Here is a 20611-nt window from a genome sequence, read left to right on the forward strand (position 1 = left end):
AATAATTTATGGAGGCACTTTCACTACAAGTGGAGACCAGCAAAGCCCCTTTCCAGTGGGGCAGGAGATCCAGTGTACAATTCACTGCACTGGGAAAATGCTTCCAGATATCCACAGCATGGGACTCACAATATCTGAAAATCCTCATCCCAAGGGATTTGGGACTAGCAGACAAATGCCTGAGGAAAGCAGTCACATTTCTTGAGGGGATTAAGAAGCAAAAGTAAACAACTTGCCAATTAAAGATGGCTGTTTTCTTCAATTATTTTTGTATCCAGGGACCATGACTCTGGGACAATTCCCACCCTGACAATCCACTGGATCAGCTCTGATCTGTGAGGAAATGCATCATTTAAATGAGTCCTTGAGATCCTCTTCCAAGGAGTCAATTGAAGAGTTAAGCTCTCCCAAGGGCCTTTCAGGGTCATTCAAGAACAGGCTCCTTTTTCTCAACACACATCATTTGCTCTGGTTCCTCTAAGTCCCAGACCAGCTCTAAGCTTGCATGCAAGTAGTTTTCCTCTTTTTCTGTCATAAAAAAGCTGTCCTGGCACAACCCCAGGAGATTCCTGCTGCGAAGTGCTGGACAAGCCCATTACCAAGCCAAAATCCCAGAGCCAAGAGAACAGCCCTGAAAAAGGAATCCCTTGGGAGCAACTTTTTAAACCCATCCTTTCCACTGCTCCCACAATTACAACTGGTGGGCAGCAAGACAGTTTGTTAGCACAAACTCAGAGTAATTATTGTAGATGGCATTTACTGAGTAAACCCTGCACCATTACTGTGTAAATAAGAAGCTGTTTAATGACATTTGTATCCATCAGTTGGAGCAGGAAGGCAAGAACAGAACAGCTGGGATAGGGATTGCAGCATCCTCCAGAATGGGAGCCCAGCTGCTGGAAGACCTTGGGCCTCACACCTCTCCTCCTAGATGGGCAAACCCAGAATATTCACTGAATGGAAATTTGGCAGCCATCTCCCCCTCCTGAAAAACACCTAAGCAGCACCATGCAGAGACAAAGAGGAAGGACAAGGTAACCTGAACCACATTGTGCACTCTGAGAATTCCCTACCCTGTGCCAGCACAGCAAAACCACCACCTCTGATATGGGGTCACTCGGGTGGGCAATGACAGCTGCTCCCAGAGAAGCACTTGGCAGCACTTCTGGAAGACAGGGCAAGCATAAACCCTGTCAGCAGACTGCCTGGACTCTGCTTTTCCAGGAGGGTGCTCATCCTGCTGAGCACAGCAAGGCCTGTACAGCACCACCCAGAGGAGCCATGGACTGAGAGCCACAAGGTGACCATTTCCACGCAGGGAGAGAAGCAGGTGCTGGCCCAGGGACAGTTGTTCTGCAGACACCCTGGGCTCAGCAGGGCTCATCCACCTCTGGTCTGGCTGTGTCTGGGCAGTGGGAGGGAATCCAGTGTCAGGGAATACATTTCTAACTTGGCTTCTATTGCCTGATGATGAATCCATGTAAAAAGGACCCATCCTGCAGGTCAGTGGCCTGGAGGGTTTTAGTACTCATTTACTAAAGCTGTTCTGCTCTGTAGCTCTTTGGCCTTAGAGGAAATGCTGGCAAAGCTTTGGCATGAAAGCTTATCCCTGCACTGCCTGGATTGTTGTGGGATCAGTGCTCCAGAGCCACGCATCTCCAGCTTGTATGGGAGATCCCCTGGAAGTTGCAGGGACACTGCCCTGCTGACCATTGGACCCTTCCCAACAATCCCACAGGAGCCCAGTGACCTGGGGGAGAGTTTGCACCTCACATTCACTGGGGTGAGAGAGGCAGGGGAAGGAGCCTTACCCGAGATGTTGCAGTAAACTGCTTGGTTTAGCCAAGCTCTAGGTTGGGGCCGGGCTTCTTGGGGCTTAAAGAACACACTGATTTCAGCTGAACAACTTGGCCAGTCTCTCCCTCCTAAAGCAAAAGGAGACATCAAAACATTTGTCTTCACACATCACATTTCTTGTTTTCAACCATAGCCCTGTAAGCCTTTATTTAGAGCATTAGTGACAAGGAATGAGCAACACTGATAAGAAAGTTTGGAAGCAGCTCCAAAAACATCTCTCTAAGTACCTTACCTGTACTGGCACCTGGTAGTAGATTTAAACTGGCTGCTGCTTCCTCAGGGTCTTCTCTCTCTCCTTCTCTTCCAAAGGGTCCTGATACTGATGCTCAGTCCCAAGCAGCCTTGTCATACAATTTTGGAGGATCTCACTAAAGGATCTCACTTATTGCAACTGGTTTTAAAAGAATGCATGACTTACATTTCCTCAAACCCCAACATTACAACTGTTTCCTAATGCACTTGTTAACAAATACATGAAGCTCTGATAACTATAATAACACTCCAAAAGAAATGAAAAATTTAGCTTACAGAAGGAGAGAAAAAGAACAGTTATTTTTTTCTATGAACAAATGGAGGCTTTGATTCTGCTTCCTGCTGGGTATCCTCACTACTCTATCCAAAAGTCGTGAACTTGACTGGTGCCTCCAGCTTTCCTGAAGCATAAATATTAAATAACTATAATATTGCCCATTGACTTGGCACTTAGAGCCCAAAGGACAGACCCTCAAGGAACTAAAGAGCTGTGACATGGTAAGTCACTGGGGTGCAGCTGCAAGCAATTCCATAATGCACAGCCAGCTTAGACTTAACAGAACAGAGGCAAGGGCAGACAGGAAAAACCCAAAACTGTTTCAAAGACCCACAAACCAATAAGAAGGAAAGGAAAGTCTGAAAGAATTAGTTCACTTGGATTTTACTCAAAACCCGTATGAAATACACTTGATAGATCAGATGTTTTATCCAGCAAGCAACTGGATAAAGATAAAGCCTTACTTTACAACAAAATGCGTGCTTGAGGAACATCAGCTGGCAACCCACGCTCAGCATGTGAGACATCAGACCTGTTAGGTCCCATTGGGATGCTGTATGGACTCACCAGCATCCAGACAGCAATATTGGATTGACAGGAATAAAAAGCATCTGGGTTGCTCTGAACAACACTAGCTCTGCTACACCTGGAGCTTGGCTAAGACAAGCACTGAGAAGAAATGCTTGGATGATCATTTCCCTGGCTTGGCTAATTAGAGTCTAATAACCCACCAGTGCTCATCACCCAGCTGCTCACTGTGTGTTTAACAGGCTGAATTCAGTGCTCTCACCCTGGGCAAAGCCTCCCCAGTGAGGGGGTTGCATTAGGCAGCTGCTTGCCTTTGCTTCAAGCTCAACAGCTGGAGGTGAATGCACACCTCAGCTCCACAGTGTTCTGCACTTCTCTTCAAGGTATTGCCAGGGCTGAGCTGCCCAGTCACACCACTTGATCCTGCAGCTGCTGTGGCCTCTGCCCAGAGAGCTGCAGCCAGCCCTCGTTTGGTTTCTGTGTGGTGCCTTGCCAGGCCTGCCAGCACCATCAGCTACTCAAACAACCTCTGCTGATATGCTGGGGAAGGCCATTAATGAAATATCAAGAGCAGTGATGATGGTTGAGGTTGTCATCTTCTAGAGGGGTGTAAAGCAGGGGAGGAGAGTACATGCTGAGCCTTAAAACCAGAACACACAGCTGCAGTAAAAGGGAGGGGAGTTTAGCAACAAGTGGGAAAGAAATGAGCCCAAATTTCAGAAATGCCATCCTGATCACTCCTAGGAAAAGCCTCCATTTGCTCTGTAGAGACTCACATGCCACTGGGCAAACTGGAGAGAGGATATTTGAATGAGACAGGAGCAGCGATGCTGAGGGTGCAAATGGATGCCAGGACTTGACTGTGGTCCTGCCATCGAGGCCTATGAGGGCTCTGCACCAACAGATTACCAGGGACAGGTACCTTAGAGTTTGTGCTGGCTGTCAGACAGTGTCTACCATAAACTGAGCATCCAGTTTTTTGGCACTGTGTTATTTCTTATAAGAGTTGGGGATCTTGGTGTAAAATACGATTCTGCTTTTTCAGATTTGATACTGCATCATTCTTTAGCTGCTCTGAACAATTTTCAAACAAGAGCAGAATCACTACTGGGAAACTCAGAAAGCAACTCTCCTTCCACCAAGGCCAGAAAACAAATTTCTTGGAGCCTAACACGGCACTATCAGTCCTTCAGGTCAACCACCTCACAAAGTGCTGTTTGGCTGTTCCTCCTGCTGGATTGCAAGCTGATGGTACTCACTGGTACTCACCAGCAGTTTTATGTGCTGCCATCAGATCTGTTGGCCCTGTGGGCACTGGGGCAGTCTGGTTATTACTCAGAGGCTGACACAGGCAATACATCTCTTGTTAATAGAAGCAAGTGTAATACAATCCATAAGCAAAAATGAAGCTAAACAGGAGAGGAAGAAAATTAAAAAGAACCATTGGCCTGATGAATATGCATCTGCTAACAACAGTGCTCTGTTCTAGCTCAGTGAGTTTAGCTGACTTTGGGATTTGTCTAAATGCCACGGCCAGCACATCTGTGACAGAAATATAACTGACACAGGGATCTTACCCCTCTGCTTTGGAGCACAGGAACAGCAATATATCACAGAGGCAAAGAAAGGGACAGACCTGACTGGGCAGGGGACCTCAGAAGAGGGTACAGGGCCAGAAGGCAGGGACAAGGTTGGGAGATGATGACCAACCCATGTTGCGACAGCTCTGTCTTGCTATGAGTTGTGTCCACATTACGTGTCCTGCTCTGGGTATTGTCTACTGAGCTGTGGGTGAACAGGGCTAGGATAGCAAACTTACCTGTTCCCTTACTAAGCCCTGGCAGCCAAACAGACTGACTGCATGCCTGAGCCCCTAAAGTGACTTGCAGCAACTTGCAGCAGTGGATACTGGAGCCCTGCAGTCATATCCTTGCTCCCAAGAAAACCAGTTAAAAATGCAAGACTCTTGATCTCCTGAGACTAAATCACCATTCTGCAGGGTTCAGAGTGTTTGGACAGAAACTTTTGGCAGTACATCACAGAGAGCTTCCCTGTACTGTCAGGGAAGCTGAAAGCCAGGCGTTTGACTCCAAAGGTGAAGGGTAAGAAGACACATAGTCTACTACTCTGTACTATTCAACCAAATTCTTTAAAGACATAACATTCTGGAAAACTTTTGCCATTTCTCCCTTCATTACTGCAGTATGTCAGAGTATAAAGCTAGAAAATGTTGTAGATGTTTCTCCTGGGAAATTAAAATAGGCTGTTTGAGAGGTTCCTCTCATGCCTGCCTCCCCATAGGAGAAAAAGAACTACTAGTTCTTGAGGATATGCCTCATTACCCACCCTTACAGACTACAGCTACATGTGTATGTGTCTCAGGTCACCTCGGGAGCCACTGAGCATGGCCACTGAGCCAGAGCACAGAAAACTACTGTGGATGCTAACCAGGACAGAAGTAAAACCATGCAGAGCTGTCAACATGACAGTGCACCACTTCTGGCACCACATCAGCCTCTGCCAGTCTGCCATGGGCAGGTGGCCTGAAATGCAGGCAGTGGATGGATGATGAGACAGCACAAAATCTCCAGCTGTTGTTCCCTGGCTTTGCTACAGCATCCAGCAATGCAATACAGGAGGGGTCAGCTCATTGTGACTCACAGTTACAGAAATCACCTCTGTGCAACCAGAAATACATGTGGATCCTGTTTCCCCTCACTCAGCCCCTCAATGATGAGAATCTGCTGGATCTCCACCAGCCCAGATAAGAAAAAGCTGATCTTAAAAAGCCAAATATCAACAATGTTTGGCCAAATTGCTGCCTCAGTTTGGCAGAGGTGGAAAGCCATCCACAGGAAGGAAATCACTGCTTGGAACAGACAGGGAAACAAGACAGAGCTGGTAACAGAAGCACTGAAATGGCACCCAAAGAGCAGCCTGTTAGTTCAGGGCACTCAGGAGAAAGGCAGTGCCAAGGCTAACATCTGCCTCTTTCCATAAATAGCTGAACCCACCACAAAGCTGTGGGATGGACCAGAGCTCCCACTGGACATGGTGTCTTCTGCCAAACATTGAAGTACTCAGCAGTAACCTCTCCTTAGGATGGGGACCAGATCTGCTGTTACCTCCTGAGCCAACCTCAGGTCCATAACCCAGCCATCTTGAAGACCACCTCCATCAGCTCAGACTTAACACATGACACTGGAGAGTCATGACCAGGCAATGACAGGAGAGTGATGACTCGTCAAGGTCAGGGCAATGGTAACAAATCCTTGTCCTCCCTTTCCTCTGGTTTCTATTTCCAAGGAGTCAGCTCCCATGCGTCCGCAGTGTGATTTTACAGCTAAGCTGTAATGGGAAGTATGCAGCAAAAACCAAGGACTTTCTCCTTTGGTAGCCACCTGGGCTTCTTGTACAGCTGCTTCTGCTGACCCATCACGTGTATTTGCAAAAATAAAACACAATTTGAGATGCGCTCGGCAAGTCAGAGTTGCATAACAGTTCATTTCCCACAGGCTTGGATGAATGCTCAAAATGTTCATGGTCACATGGCAATTCCAAAAATCCCTGCCTCCTCTTCTTGTCAGGATTTTCATCAGTGACTTAACCCTACACAGACTACAGTGACCTGCTGCTGCTTCTAGGGACAGCAACACTTGAAAATACTGGCAGCTAGTGGCCTGCACAGCAAAGCTTCTGCACAAGCCCTGCAAAGCCACCCTGCCCGGAAAGCCTTTCCAAGACTGCCATCCCTCCACCAGTTTCCTAATTTCTGGAAGCAATTATTACCTCCAGCTACTTGTCAAAAGGCTTTGATTTTCTATAGGGTGCTCCCAGACATCATGGGTGATGGGTGAGAGGAAGAGAGCAGCCACTGCTGGCCAGAAGGTCAGAGACAGAAAGGTCCCAGCTCCAGGGGCCTCTCCAGCAGATGGACTGGCAGCACAAGAGAAGTGTTTGTCCAAGGTAAAAATTACAAAACTGTCACCACAGAGAAGGTTGTAGAAGTCAGTGGCAGTGGAATTTTAGATTCTGTATTTGATAAAGGGGAGAAAATACTATCGTTTGATGTAAAGACACCCATACGCTAGAGCAAGGGGGAGACAGACAGGACCAAAACTCCAAATGTGAAAACAACTGTTCCATAAATAATGGCATTAAAGGAAATCAAAAGATTTATAATGCCGGACAAAACAAAGTAGTAGCCCACTTTTATTAAGTCCTAGAGCAAATCATGTAACATTAAAACAGCTACTTAGGAAGGGTTTCCACTCAAGCCAGGCCATTCTTTATGTCTGTCCATCATTAGATGGAGTATCAGGACTCTACTGGAGCTCACCTTAGTGCACGTCAGGAGCAGGGGCAGGTTAAGCTCGTTGTGAAGACATGGCCCCACTCTAGTGAAAAGCAGGAGCCTGGCAAACAGTACAAAATTAGCTCAGCACACCACAGGATGCTCTTAATGCTCAGCTCATCAGCTCCCACTTTCTGCAATATTCCTACTGCTCTGATACAAGCTTTTGGTCACATCGTGCTGCTGTCAGTTACAGTGGTGTGAGACTTGCATTGTTCTAACACTGGTGGCTCTTTGCCTTACATGGGCTATAGGAGTCACCAAGAAGAGGACACAATCCCATTCCTTGGGAAAAAAAAGTTGTTTAACCTTTTTCAAAAGAAAGCAAAGGTTGAAACTATTCTATTTTCGAACTATTCAAACTATATTTCAAACTATTTTCAAAGATGAAAAGGGATGTTGCACCGCACAGACAGTAGGCATTCTTCATCTCACCCTGTGCGAATACTCAGAATTTGGCCTCTGGTTGATGGGAGGACATGGGAGTTTGCTTGCATAAACAGAAAAACAGAATATTTTCTGTCCCTGTGTGCAATAGAAAAGCCCATTTAAACCTGGCAGCCTTGTGTCCAAGCTCACAAATGACACTGGGAAGGAGACTAAGACATGGTTCAGTCCAGGTTACAGGAAGGGATTGGCATTTCCATGATTAAACTTTGAAGAATTTGGCCTCCTTTCCACAGAAAACCAGTACATGCTTCAGGTCAGGATGTGAACTGACAGTACTCCAACACCCTCTGTTAGTCCCTCAACACCATGTGTAGAGATGTGTCCTTACCTACAATAACTGATTAATCTGGACACTGCAAGGACACACACAGAGTGCCCTCGATGTTGAGCCCTTGCAGCAGAGCTCAGCTTTGTCAGGCTCCCGTCCCTGCCAGGAGCCCACAGGGCAGAAATGCTTTCTGCAGCCAGCTCTCTGGCCTCACCAGAATCCTGATGACTTCTCTCTTGGCACACAAAGCCAGCTGAGACAGGGATCTGTCAAGTGACCTCATTCAGAGATGAGGAGGAAGAGGAGGAGGAGAAGCAGGAAGGGAGGTTCTCAGCCATCCCTTACCTTTGGCTCAAGGCAGAAAATGCCATCATAGAACAGCATGGGGTCTTCTTGCAACTTTGCCCTCACCCTCTGGAGGGTGCGGGTGAGAAGAGCAGAATGTTCCTGGCAAGTGGTGGCCACTCTGCACTCCTTCAGAAAATCAGACAACTTGTCCTTGTCCTGCTGACACAGCCTGGGATACTGCCTGCAGCCACAGGAGAGACAAACCCAGCAGGCTGTTCAATAAACCACATGTTTGCAGAGAGGAGTGGAAATGCAGGAGCAGCAAAGCACTCGGGGAGGAGCAGCAGCAGCTCCTCAGCAAGGGGCTGACTCTGAGCCACAGGGTCCCAAATGGTTCAGAGGATCACTTGCTGTTCACTGACACAGCAGGTAGCTTTTCTCCACACTTAGAAGCTCAGGAGAGGTTTTCAAAGTCAGCAGCCCTCAAGAGAGGGCCCAAAGCCACTGCCACAACTGAAGGAGAATCCACCAGCCACCTCAACTGGACTGTCTGGCACTGAGCTGCACATGGAAGGTAAAGATCAAGGAGCACCCACTGCAGGACTTCCCTGGGAAGGCAGGGGGTTACCAGCATCACTCTTTGTTCCTTCCTTTTTGGACCTGCAGACATAAGCACACTCTGCCCCATTCCCTGCACTGACTTCCACCAGCTCCCCCTTGCTTGGTAGCTGCAGCAGAAATTACTTCAGTGTTTAAGATCACAACCAAGAGATGAGAAGGAAGCACTGCTACAGAGCAGTTGCTTCTGAGCTGGCAGGTCACTGCTCCCCCTTCACGGTCCAGTCCCCTGGCCAAGAAGAACCAGCAGGTGACAACTGGGAGGAGAAGTGGAAGCTCCATATGGAGTGAATTGAGGGAGTGCAGTATAAGCAGCACAGTGATCATCACCCAGCCCGATTCAAATACAATTAGAGAGGAAATACAGTCATGGACATTACCAGCTGCATACAGACAGAGCCTCAGGCTAACGCTGTCACCAGCACCAAAAATACTCGCTGTGGCTGCTCCCTGCGGAGCGCGATCGGAAATGTCTCTCCATGGCTGACCTGCAGTGCCGGGCATGGGGAGGGCTTCCACCTCTGGGATGAGTGACCCTTGACTCAACCTCCATCAACAGACAGTAATTCCACCATGATGTCCCAGAAAGTCCTGCAGGAAGGAGAGCAAATTCCTGGACAGACCTTCTTATGATCCTAGTGCAAGGTCCTGCACTGCCTCCTCTTAAAGACTTCTCTGCTCCAAGCTCTGACAGCAGGACAGTGGCCTTGGAGCTATGGCCCTCCCTAAGACTGTAAGTACAGGAGAACGTCCTGGTCAAAGTCTAGGACACAAACTGGCACGAAAGCAAATTTAAGAGGGGAAAACAATATCTGGTCAAACTCAGCTGTGGGGAAACCTGGCTGTTTCTGAGGTGAAGGAGGGTCACTCAGAGTCCAGGCTGAGACAGGCAGGTGGGAAGAAATGGAAGAAGAATGGTCCAGGGAAGTATTCAGCAAAGGCTGTGAGATTTTCTTTCAACACACTGAGCTTACATGGAAGTCAGACACTGTGTAATTAAATAGAGAACAGTGGAAAACTAGATTTGGCCTGCAAGGCATTTCTGACCTAATTACGTTGAACTTTATTTGCTCAGAAGCCCTTAAAAAGTGCTGCAGTTTGAGGCAGTTTCCTGATCAGCTCTGGGTTCAGACTAACTCTTACAAACACACATCCATCCAAATCTGAAAAGTCACACAAGACTCCCTAAATCACCCAAGCTTTTCAGTGTCATTTCCAGTACATCCCCCTGGGCTGTAAGTGTTTCTCTACTGCCTGAAATGGGAATTTCAAAGCTTTCCCAAACACATCCTTGGAAGAAACAGCCCCATCTCTCACCACCATGAATACCCATGATGCCTGTGCCAAGTGCACTTCCCAATCCTGTGTGGCCCTTCCTTCCCTTCAGAACCCTCCACCTCCAAACCTTCCCCAGCCTCTAAAGAAGCTAGAAATTCCTTATTGTGCTGAAAACCAGGAGAGTGCAGGGCAATGTAGCATGCTACAGCAGGATGGCCTCAACCATCTGTGCCAGCAAAGGCCCCTGCCTGTACAACACTGGAATGGAGCCTGACATCTTGTCTGACATCATCTCTGGACCTCAGTGGTTTAGTGGCTTCCTCTCTGAGGAAATCCAGTCATTGCAATCAACTCTTCTTCCCCAAAACATACAGTAATTTCACGAATACAAGCCGCAGCAATTTGACAAAAATTTTGGTGGAAACCCGGAAGTGCGGCTAATAGTCGGGTGCGGCTAATATATTAATAATTTTCTGACATTTACAACCCCAGACGTGCCAGCCAGAGTGCCGAGCCAAGCACCGGCCAGTAAAAGCCGGCATTTCGCAATTGTTACAGTGTTACCGTGTTGCCCTGGCTCCCTGCAGGCAGCACGGGGGGCGGGGAGAGAGGCGGGAGAGCTCTCTTTCCTCCTCTGCTGCAGCCCAGGGGAGGAGGGGGGGGGGGGGCGCCGCCATTGCCGCGGCCCGGGGAGCCGACGGGGGGGGGCGCCGCCATTGCCGCGGCTCCGGGAGCCGACGGGAGCCCTGCGCAGCCATTGCCGCGGCCCGGGGAGGGGGGGGGAAGTGCGCACCGCCATTGCCGCGTCTCGGGGAGCCGGCGGGAGCCCCGCGCCGCCATTGCTGCGGCTCGGGGAGGAGGCGGGGTGCTTTGTCCGCGCCCGCCGCCGGCGCCACGGGCGCGGGAAAGCTCCGTCCCCGCCCGCCGCCACTGCCGTAGGAGCGGGGAAAGCTCTGTCCCTGCCTGCCACCGTGGGGCAGCGCCGACCCGGGGTGACCGAGCCCAGTGGCAGCGGCGGCCGGCCCCGAGCGGCAGCACCGGGCTGGGCCACCTGGCCCCGTCAGCGGCCCCTAGCGGGCCAAGCCTGCACAGCCTTAGCTCAGCCAGTAAACCCCGCCCTGCCGTGGCTCTGTTACTAATTGCACGCGGGTCCTCGCTGCGAACGACAGAGCAGCTTATATTCGGGTGCGGCTTATCTATGGACAAAAACCGAAATATTTGCCAACACCCAGAGATGCAGCTTATACTCAGTGCGGCTTGTATTCGTGAATTTACTGTAATCCTCAGCTGGAGCGTAGATAGAACTGGAATAGGGAGTGCTGAGCTCCATTACCCTGAAGCCCAGGTTCACATACCCTGATATCTGGGATGGTTTAACCTAAACCATTTAAAAGGACTGATATTCCCTGAAGGCATATGTTAGGTTTACCCTTGGGTAGGGTATCTCACTGAAATGCATCTTTCAAACTCACCTCAGTTTCAATCAATCCTCCTCTTCTGAATACCAAAATACATTTGCTGTGACATAACTCTGGCTGTGGATGACCAGAAGAAAAGTGTCACAGCTTCTAGCTGATTGAGCATTTCATGGATCAGTAAATTTATCACATCCCTACAGCTGTGTGAGGATGTCCCAGATACCACCTTAAGCACTAATCCTGGCTATGTTTGTAGAGATTTGTCCCCAAGGTGACAGTATTTACAGTGAGATATTTCAGATAGCTCAGGTGGCCCACTCAGATCACTGGGAATTCTGCATCAAAGTCATTCAGGTGACTCAGAGGAGCCACAGCTTGCCCAGGGTCTCCTGCAGGCGTTCCTGTCTCTCCTGATCCTTTGCTGCTGGACAAGGAAGGATGCCTGGGGGCATGTGGGCAGAAAAGGGGGACCCAGAAGAACAAGTGAAGTGACAGCCCATGGCAGGAGGGGACACAGGCAAGGAAACACGACCCAATGCTCTACAACATTCAAGATGACAAACCACTACAAAATGAAGTGCATCAAAATGCATCATCTCCCTGTCTAAACCCATGGCCACATCAGTCTTGAAATATTTGGTATTGTTCTGATCTCAAAAACCAAGTTGAAGTATTTCAAATTAAATCAAGAAGGGTTGAAAGTTTAAAAGTAGAGAGCAGCTTCTATATGAAGACTGAATGGGATTTCTTAACAGAAATTGAAGAGAAGGTAGGTAGGTAGGTAGGTAGATAGATGAGGTTTGCAAAAGCATGAGTGGCCTGAGATATTGGAATAAGGAAAAATTTGTCATGATTTGTCATCAAACAGGAACTCAAGGGCCTGAAAATGTTATCAGTCAGAAATGACAAAATTGTAGTAGCACTCTTCCAGGGGATATCCCATCCTTTGGGGTACACTGCTGGGGCAGGCTATAGAGGCTCAGAGAGCAACTGGACTGATACTTGGAAGATAAAGTCATCAGAAGCTATTAGAAAAAAGATGAGACTAAAGCCTCCAGCCCAGGAAAACACCAACTCCAGAGCCCAGGAGGGAGGAAGCAGATGCTCTGCCTATCTCTGCATGCTTTGCTAAACATCCCTGACTGCTGTGCTCCTGGGCAGGAGCTGGGGCTGCAGCCATCCCAGCACTCCTGGCTGCAGGCACCAAGGGCTCTGGTGAAGGCTGGAGGCTTTGCCAGAGCACCTTGTACCACACAGGGAAGTGGTTGGCACATGCTGCATCTATACCCCCTCAAAAAGGAGAGCAGGCACAGATGTCAGGGAGTCGGGAGGATGCTGCAGATCTTTCTGCCAGGCAGAGGAACTGACACACAGAGTGGAGCTGTTGGGGTTGGCTGAGGGCAGATGCAGGCTTCATGTCTTGGGTGCCAAATTAAATATGACATTTCATTTAAGACTCTTGGTTGTTTAATACATATGTTTAAAAAATAAATCTCTGTACAGCAATTCAGCACGAGGCATTTCACTTGACAGGGTAATGTCCACAGTGTGCAGCTTGGGATGCTCTGCTGCCATGAAAGCACATTTACTGAATCTAGATGGATCTGCCCTATCATTATTTACACAACATGATCTTATTACATGCTGTCAATTCTTTCATCCTTACATTCTCTGGATACATTTCCTACAAATGGCAGGACACAGCTCTTTCTATAACCTGAGCAAAGCAATGCCTGGATTTGAAATTCAAAGCCAGATTTTCTCATACAACAGCAGAGTAGATGTCTCTTGTGTTGTGCAGTCCTGAACAAGGCTCTGGCACAGCAGAAACACCACCGTGTTTTATCCTATCATCCAGCTGCATGACTATGGACACAGGTATCTTACACACTGTGATCACTTTTCACTGCCTGGAAGTGAAGAAACTGAGCCCTGGGTCATCCTCTGTGGGGCCTGTAAAAAGACTGAGGGGGAATTTACAGAAAAGCTAAAACATCTCTCTGGATTCTTCTAATACTACATGATCAGTCTGGTTCAGAGCAGCACAAAGTGTTCTTAAATAGAAAGACAAATTTTGTTTAGCCTGAAAGTATATCTCAGTGATTGGATGAGCAAACCCTTGAACAAGATTTCAAAATAAATTTCAGGGCTTATGAAATACATTTTCCTAGGATTCAACAGCTGGTGCTTTCCTTCATCAACTACTGCTCTAAATATTTGAAAGCTGGTAGCCGGATTGATTAGACAGACTAGGAATAAAACAGCCCTTGCTGTGTTTCATCTTCTGAGATGATTCTTCCTTTATCCCCATCACTCCCTTTTTGCTGAATTTGGATTTAAATCTTTTTTAGGAGTGCATGACAGTAAAATTTGGAATATTTGGCTGTTACAGAAAGCAAGTCCAATTTCATTTGCCCAGCTTTTTAGAAGACTGGGCCTTGCTGTCAGCTCTTCTATGAGCACAGCTGAGTCATTCCCAGGTTACAACAAACCTCAGAGCCTCCTCATCATCAGCATTGCTGGTGTTAATGATCAGAAGTTCCCAACATGGCCCAGGCCTCAGCCAAGCACCCACTGAACCCAGGCAGCACATTCCAAGAGGAGGATCTCTAGCCAAAGGCATTGTGAGGAATCACATAAAAACTGATGGGCATGAAGTGGGAAAGCCATGAGCAGCCAGCAGGGGGTACAGGACTGGTTGTGGCTCTTCAGACAGCTCTCTGGCATGGTAAAAGTCAACTCATTTTCAATCTGGCTCCTCACTGTGCAGCCAAGTACTCCCCATTATCTCCTCTGCACTGTGCTAAGGAAGATCTGTGTGTGTTGCTGGATGAAAGACTCCAGCACAGGAATATCTGGGAGCTTTGTTCTGCCCAACATGAAGGAGCCTTCCAGAAAATACCGGAAAGGACACCAAAACCATGGGGTGATGAAAGACAGTGCTGCTGCATGGCCAGGGTGCCACGGGCCATTTTTAATCTTTATTGCTGCTACAGTAATGATACACTTGAGGTACCTGCCTGGCTGAAACATTGCTTTTGGCCCATGGGGAAAACATTGCCAGACCATTAGAATGAAAGCAAAGACAGACTCAATATACCACTTAATAAATCAATCACCCTTCAAGCTGCTCTGCTTCTCAGCAGATGCTGATTGATCCACAAGGAAAGGAATCTAATGAATGGGCAGTTCTGCCCTGAAACACATCCAGAGGTAACAACACTTAAGAACATATTAGTAATCTCCAGGGATGATGGAGTGGGAAAGCTGTGGTCAAGGATGACCTGCAAAGAGATGGAAGCCACATTCTTCCAGAAATCCTGCATGTGCTAAAAATGGGCTGTGTGGGCTCACAGGAAATCTGTTTCTGTGCATATGTGGGGATGAACAAAACAGCCCAAAGGAAAGTTTTAACTTCCAAACAACCCTCCTAGTACACAACCCCCTGTCTGTGCTCATGCAGTCAACTCTGCAGGTTGCTTTAGCAGGGATTTTGTCAGGAGGAGTGTTAAGTAGCTGTGGAGCTATAAAGCTGTGCAAAAAAACCTCAAGCAAACAAAGCACAAACTTGTTCCCCTTCATGTACCCTCAGAATGACAGACTATCTGTCTTGAAACAGAGCCCTGGTGAGAGGGCAAAGGCCATACTCTGTTTGCAAGCAGCAGAATAACCTTATCTAAAACAGTATAAAAATCATTATTACAAACAGCTCTAGACAAGGGGAACAAAGGCAGGAAGCAGTTGTTACCTATGAGCTGTTTTGACAGAAATGAGCACTTTAGAGACCAATTAGGCTCACCCATCAAGCTAATTAATTGGAACTATAAAAGCCTATAACCAATCAACTGGATAAAGCATTAGGTACCAATCCTGCATCTTTGGCAATGCTGCAACTATTAAGACACAAAATCAACATATAATTGTACAAACTGCTATTTACACCTTTTTTTTTTTGCCTATGATAACTGACTCCCTCAACTCACTTCGAAGGAAACACACAAGGACACAGAAGTTCAACAGAAAACAGCCATGCTGCTGGGAATTCTCACAAGTGAAGAAAAAGCAGAAGAAGCAACAGCCACCTGCAGCCAGCAGAAAGAAAAATCTCTCTGCAAAGTTCTAAATTCCTGATAGTCCAAGGCAAAGCTAGATCTTGCAATAACTGCAGCATCAATCTATCTTACACATTAAAGTAACACAGGAAACAAGATCTTTTAAAACTCACAGGATACAACAAATTCCTACCAGCTGCCAGTACCAAACACAAATGGAAAATATTACATCAGTTGGCACACCACAATGAAGCTCTGGAGTCAAAAGAGGCTGCTCCTTGGGAAGCAGAAGGTTTCCCCAACTCTGAGCACTTAGAAGCTCCTACCAATCTGTCTGGATGAAGGGAGAGTTGTGTGAAGATGGACAATACAGTGGTGGCCAACAGCAGCTCAGGGTCTGCTGCTATGAATTTAGCTCAATAGTAACTTAATGCTGCTCACAGCAGCATCAGAACCCCCTCAAACACTCACACGAGGCAAATTTCACCCCAAAAAGGGTTTTGCTATTCCCACCCTGGTATCCTGCATAACTCAGGGGTGACTAGATAAATACCTAATGTGGTAGAGAGTTGCTCAGGCAAGTATTGAACATCCTCCTTTCTGGCTGAAGTCAATATAAATGGAAAGCACTCAGGAACTTGTTTGAGTGATCTCAGGAATATAAAATGCAAGGCGACAAGAGCTAAACCTCAGTTAAACCCTGCTGCCTATCTATGTCCATCGGGGGATTTACAAAGGGAAAAAAAAAGAAAGAAAGGAAAAGGCTTGATCTAGAGACTAAATCAATAGGATTTTCATTTCATTTCTCAAACAAGTTTCTGGAAGCCACTGATGGCCATATCAGACAGATGACAGACGATCCTTGGTAGGAAGGGGGTTCTTGAGGAGAAAGAACAGAGCTATGTAAAGGTGGTTGTTTTCTGCAACATCTACACAAAAGCACAGATGAGATCAGAGCAAGGCAGTAGTTTTCTCAGATGCTTTACCCTGGTGGGTAGCTGCCGTGTTTACAGGTGCTGGCACATCCATACTAAAGTTCCTTGTTCAGCCTCAAACAGCAATAATCAGCCAGGGCTGGGAGTTTCCTGCGTGTGTACATCGATCACTAACACACCACCAAGCCAGATGGCCTCACATACCAAAGGAAGCTGATTCAGCCAAACCCAGCATCGGTTTTAACTGCAGGAAGGAATTCAGCATCACAACACGTTTATATTCAGCTGGCAGCCCCATGCTGCTCTGCACAGCAGCTGAGCACTCACTAACAAGCTGACAACTCCCCTTGGCCCATTTGCAATGCTGTGTAGCCTCTACTACAGCTTCCCTTGCTGCCAGTTAAACACACCCAGTCCTGTAGTAACTCCTCTTCCCCAAGCCCCAGTGATTCTAACACATCCCATCAAACTCACTGCCATTCCACAGGTGACTGAAGAGCTCCACATCAGCTCCCTAATCAGCCATTTAAAAATATGCCTTAATTTTTCCTGTGATCTCATGTCTCATTTTTATCAGAAGTGATGCCAGGCTTTTTTCCCACTCAGTGTTTTCTCCCAGTTCTCTGCAATGAAGCTCAAGAGTCCAACTGCCATCAATTGCATCTGAGGATGGTTTGTGAAGAGCACAGAGAGGGTTAAGACCTATTTGCATGCACAACTTGACACTGACTGCCTGAGGAGTATCTCTTTACCTGCCACATAGAAACATCACCTTAAGGGATGACAAAGTCAGGGCACTATCTGTCCTGTGAGATTACAGCCTAGGAATCAGGGAGAATAAAAGTCCTGAAGACCAAACAATAATTATTGTTTAATTTGCATTGTGGTCATTTGGGGTTTTTTTACATTGAAAACATTCAATTTTAGCCTGAGAAAGGGCATATTTTATCAGCATTTCAATGAAAGCTGCCCTAAGAGGAGCCACAATTAAAACTCTGAATGAGTGCAAATTCGGATTAGAACAATACAGTGACATGGAAACAAAACCCAAAAGGAGGATCCCATTTACAACCTGAAGAATTCAATCCTGGCTAAATGAAGCACCATTAACAGGAACACATTAAGGGAGATGAACAGGAGGTTTCTGTGTATTCACCAATGATGCAATCTGGGACTCTGGGATGTCATCCAAGCTGGTAACTGTTTGCTTGGCCCACCAGACAAGCTCCATGCAATGTGCTGGAAATAATCATGAAGATGTTTTGGTGCACTTTGGATTTAGCAGGAGCAATTAGGATTTGTCACCAGGTAAACAGTTCTTGGCTGAGACACAAAACTCAGTGCTTTAATGCTTAGGGAGAGCTCAAGTGAAACACACTTCTGCCCAGTAGCTGCTGGGCTTTGGGCTCTTTTACACTCCCACGGACAAAACAAAAGTTCTTGGTCTTAGTGCTTTGCTGGTGGTCAATTTTTCACCTTAAAAACATGTTCTGTGGAGTTTGGTGATGATTAGAGCAACACACACAAAAATAATGAGAACAACTGGAGCCGTGGGCAAGCTGAACTTTATACATGTCAGTAGTGACAGCTGATGAAAATGCTGCAGTTTCTGCTCATTAAGGAGCTATTGCTGCAATTAGGCCTGACCTGTTCCCATTACCACTAGTGAGAACATCACTACTGGCTAGTGCAGAAGCTGTGGACCAGCCCTGTTTCTGTGCTGGACCTGAGACTTTGCAGAGAGGGGAGGAAAGCCAAAGCCCCACAGCCCCAGAGCTGGATGACTCTACTCCTGCATCTGCCCTGACAGTGGTGCCAGGATGGCTGGAGGTCTCCCAAGGGGCTTGAGGGGATCACTGCCTGTGTGGGAAAGATGCAGAGTTATTTTTCCTATTCTTTTGACAGAAATTTTGCCAGAACAAAGAAACTATGGGGGAAGTTAAGGGAAATTCCTGGCCATACTTGAGTGTTGTGTCCCATGCCATTCCCTGCCTACTCCTGCTCCTTGTCCACATATTCCTGCCCTCAGATGGCAGGATGAGAGTAATGCTCCAGGGGGTGAATTCAGAGGATGCCCGAGAAAGAACATATCAGAATAGGGTGCAGCCAAGTTCAGGACTTGGTTCTCAGGTCTGAGAAACTGAGTGCCAATCAGCCCCTGCATCTCCTACATCCCACCCCAGGCTGTACCCACCAGACACCTCTCCTACTGCTGTAGCATGAACTCATTGCCCCTCACAGAGACCTGGCTTTCCAAGACTCAAAGACAAGTTCCATGGTTGAACTTAACTCCTCTGAGCTTCAGCCAACATCATGATCTGTTCCCTGAGCCCACAGATAAGAAGAGCTGCTAAGGAGACATCCCTGACGTACTGTAATAGCCAAATGAAAACCACTGCCAAGAGATGGAGCTGGCAGGCTAAACTTTGGCCTCTCATCCATTAATTACGAGCTGTTCCTTAAGATAATTCTCATCCCATTAGATCTACCCTTTCCATGAATCACTACTCCTCCCGACAGGCAGAAAAGATAAGGTTTGATGGTTTTTTAATAGCTTGTTTTCTTCTGCTTTTTAAACTATGTCCTTTTGTATGTTTGCTTTCTTGTACAACATCTAAACTTTTACAGGTCCAGATCTCCCAAAGGTACCTTGTAAGCCCCAGACACTGGTCTTGTTTTGAGCAGTGTGTTTGCTCAGGTGATCTCCAGAGGCTCCTTCCAACAAAAGTTATTCTATGATTCTACCTTCTAAATCAGCCCAACTGTTTTTCATATATTCCCCAAATATCTCACATTTCCTATATACCTGTGCATATACCAATGGGCAGATGGTAGATGAACAGGCATTAGAGGAGTTCAATCTTTAAGAAAATTCCCACTGAAGAATTCATGATGACATTTTGACAAATACTTAATGCAAAACAAAACAAAATAAAAAAGTAGAAACACAAGAACTTCAGAGTACTTAAGAAATCTGAGTGAAAGCAGGGATGACTTAATTAGAATAAAAATGCTGCTTCTGTTCAAAAATTTAAATCATCTGTTTGAAACTTAAACTGCCTTTCAAAGGTTCACCATGAAACAGAAGAGATGACTGATGCCCTCAAATGACAAGGGAAATTAGATCAACTTTAACTAACAGGAACAGCACAGGCTGTCCATAATACAGCTCACATGGGGCATCTCATGAGAGGACCACTGAAAGCCACGTGCCTTTAGAACAGGTCTATTTGGCTGCCAGTGGTGAGAAATAATTTCAGAAGCTGCTTGTGCTCAGGAGGGTGTAAGCCAGCTACTAACATGTTCTAGCACTCTCCAGGAAACCTGGGACAGAGAAAGCTCAAAGGTTGCATCCTGTCTAAAACATCAGAAGCAGCAGCAAACCCCACATGTCCTGCCCATTTTCAGCCAGGGCTGCAGAGCAGCAGCTCCAGTGCTCTGGTTCCTTTTGTTGCTCTTTACCAGCTCTGTTATCACCCAAAGGTGTTTTGCACAACAAAAGCTGGGCTGCCTCACCTCTGGGTGCTCAGCTGGTAATGAGCTGCGAGGTTTCGAACCAGCAGAGTTTTCTCAGTGCTGTACTTGACCGGGCACTGCCAGAACTCCAGCTGGCCAGGGAAGTCCAGGATGGCTCGGGCACCAATGGCACGAATTGGCACAATGAACTCTTCCCTGTCAGTGATGCAGAGGAGCTGGTGGAAATAATCCTGCAGAAAAAGAAAGTCTCAGCATGGGACATTTAAGTATCATCCCCAGAGCAGAAGAAAAACTGCTGTGTTCTATGACCCTAAGAGTAGCGTTCAATAATTAATAGTACTTTGTACGTCAATGACCTTTCATTTCAGTAGGATGACTTGGACAGGGCTGTTAACTTGCAAAGAAGGAACAGTTCTATTGATTCACCTGCTTTCACATCAGAACGTGGCAAAATTATCTGCTACTTTGATTCTGAGGCACCAAAACAGAGTAATTTCAAGTAGTGGATTGCAGCAATAATAGAATCTGCTTTGACCACTACTGCAGACTACCAAAGGCA

At 47.0% G+C, this 20611-nt stretch overlaps 1 long non-coding RNA gene across 1 annotated transcript in view; it reads right to left on the minus strand.

Moving 5' to 3' along the window:
- Positions 1–247: 247 nt before the first annotated feature.
- LOC117001376 overlaps positions 248–20611 on the minus strand; it is a 39250-nt gene continuing 18886 nt past the window's right edge. Inside the window, exons 6-8 of the long non-coding RNA XR_004419030.1 lie at positions 20092–20282; positions 1812–1925; positions 248–333 (exon numbers count right to left, since the gene is read on the minus strand). This is a non-coding gene — a long non-coding RNA (uncharacterized LOC117001376). The remainder of the gene's footprint in view (positions 334–1811; positions 1926–20091; positions 20283–20611) is intronic.

The sequence above is a fragment of the Catharus ustulatus genome, chromosome 11 (assembly GCF_009819885.2).
Source record: "Catharus ustulatus isolate bCatUst1 chromosome 11, bCatUst1.pri.v2, whole genome shotgun sequence".
NCBI lineage: Eukaryota > Metazoa > Chordata > Aves > Passeriformes > Turdidae > Catharus > Catharus ustulatus.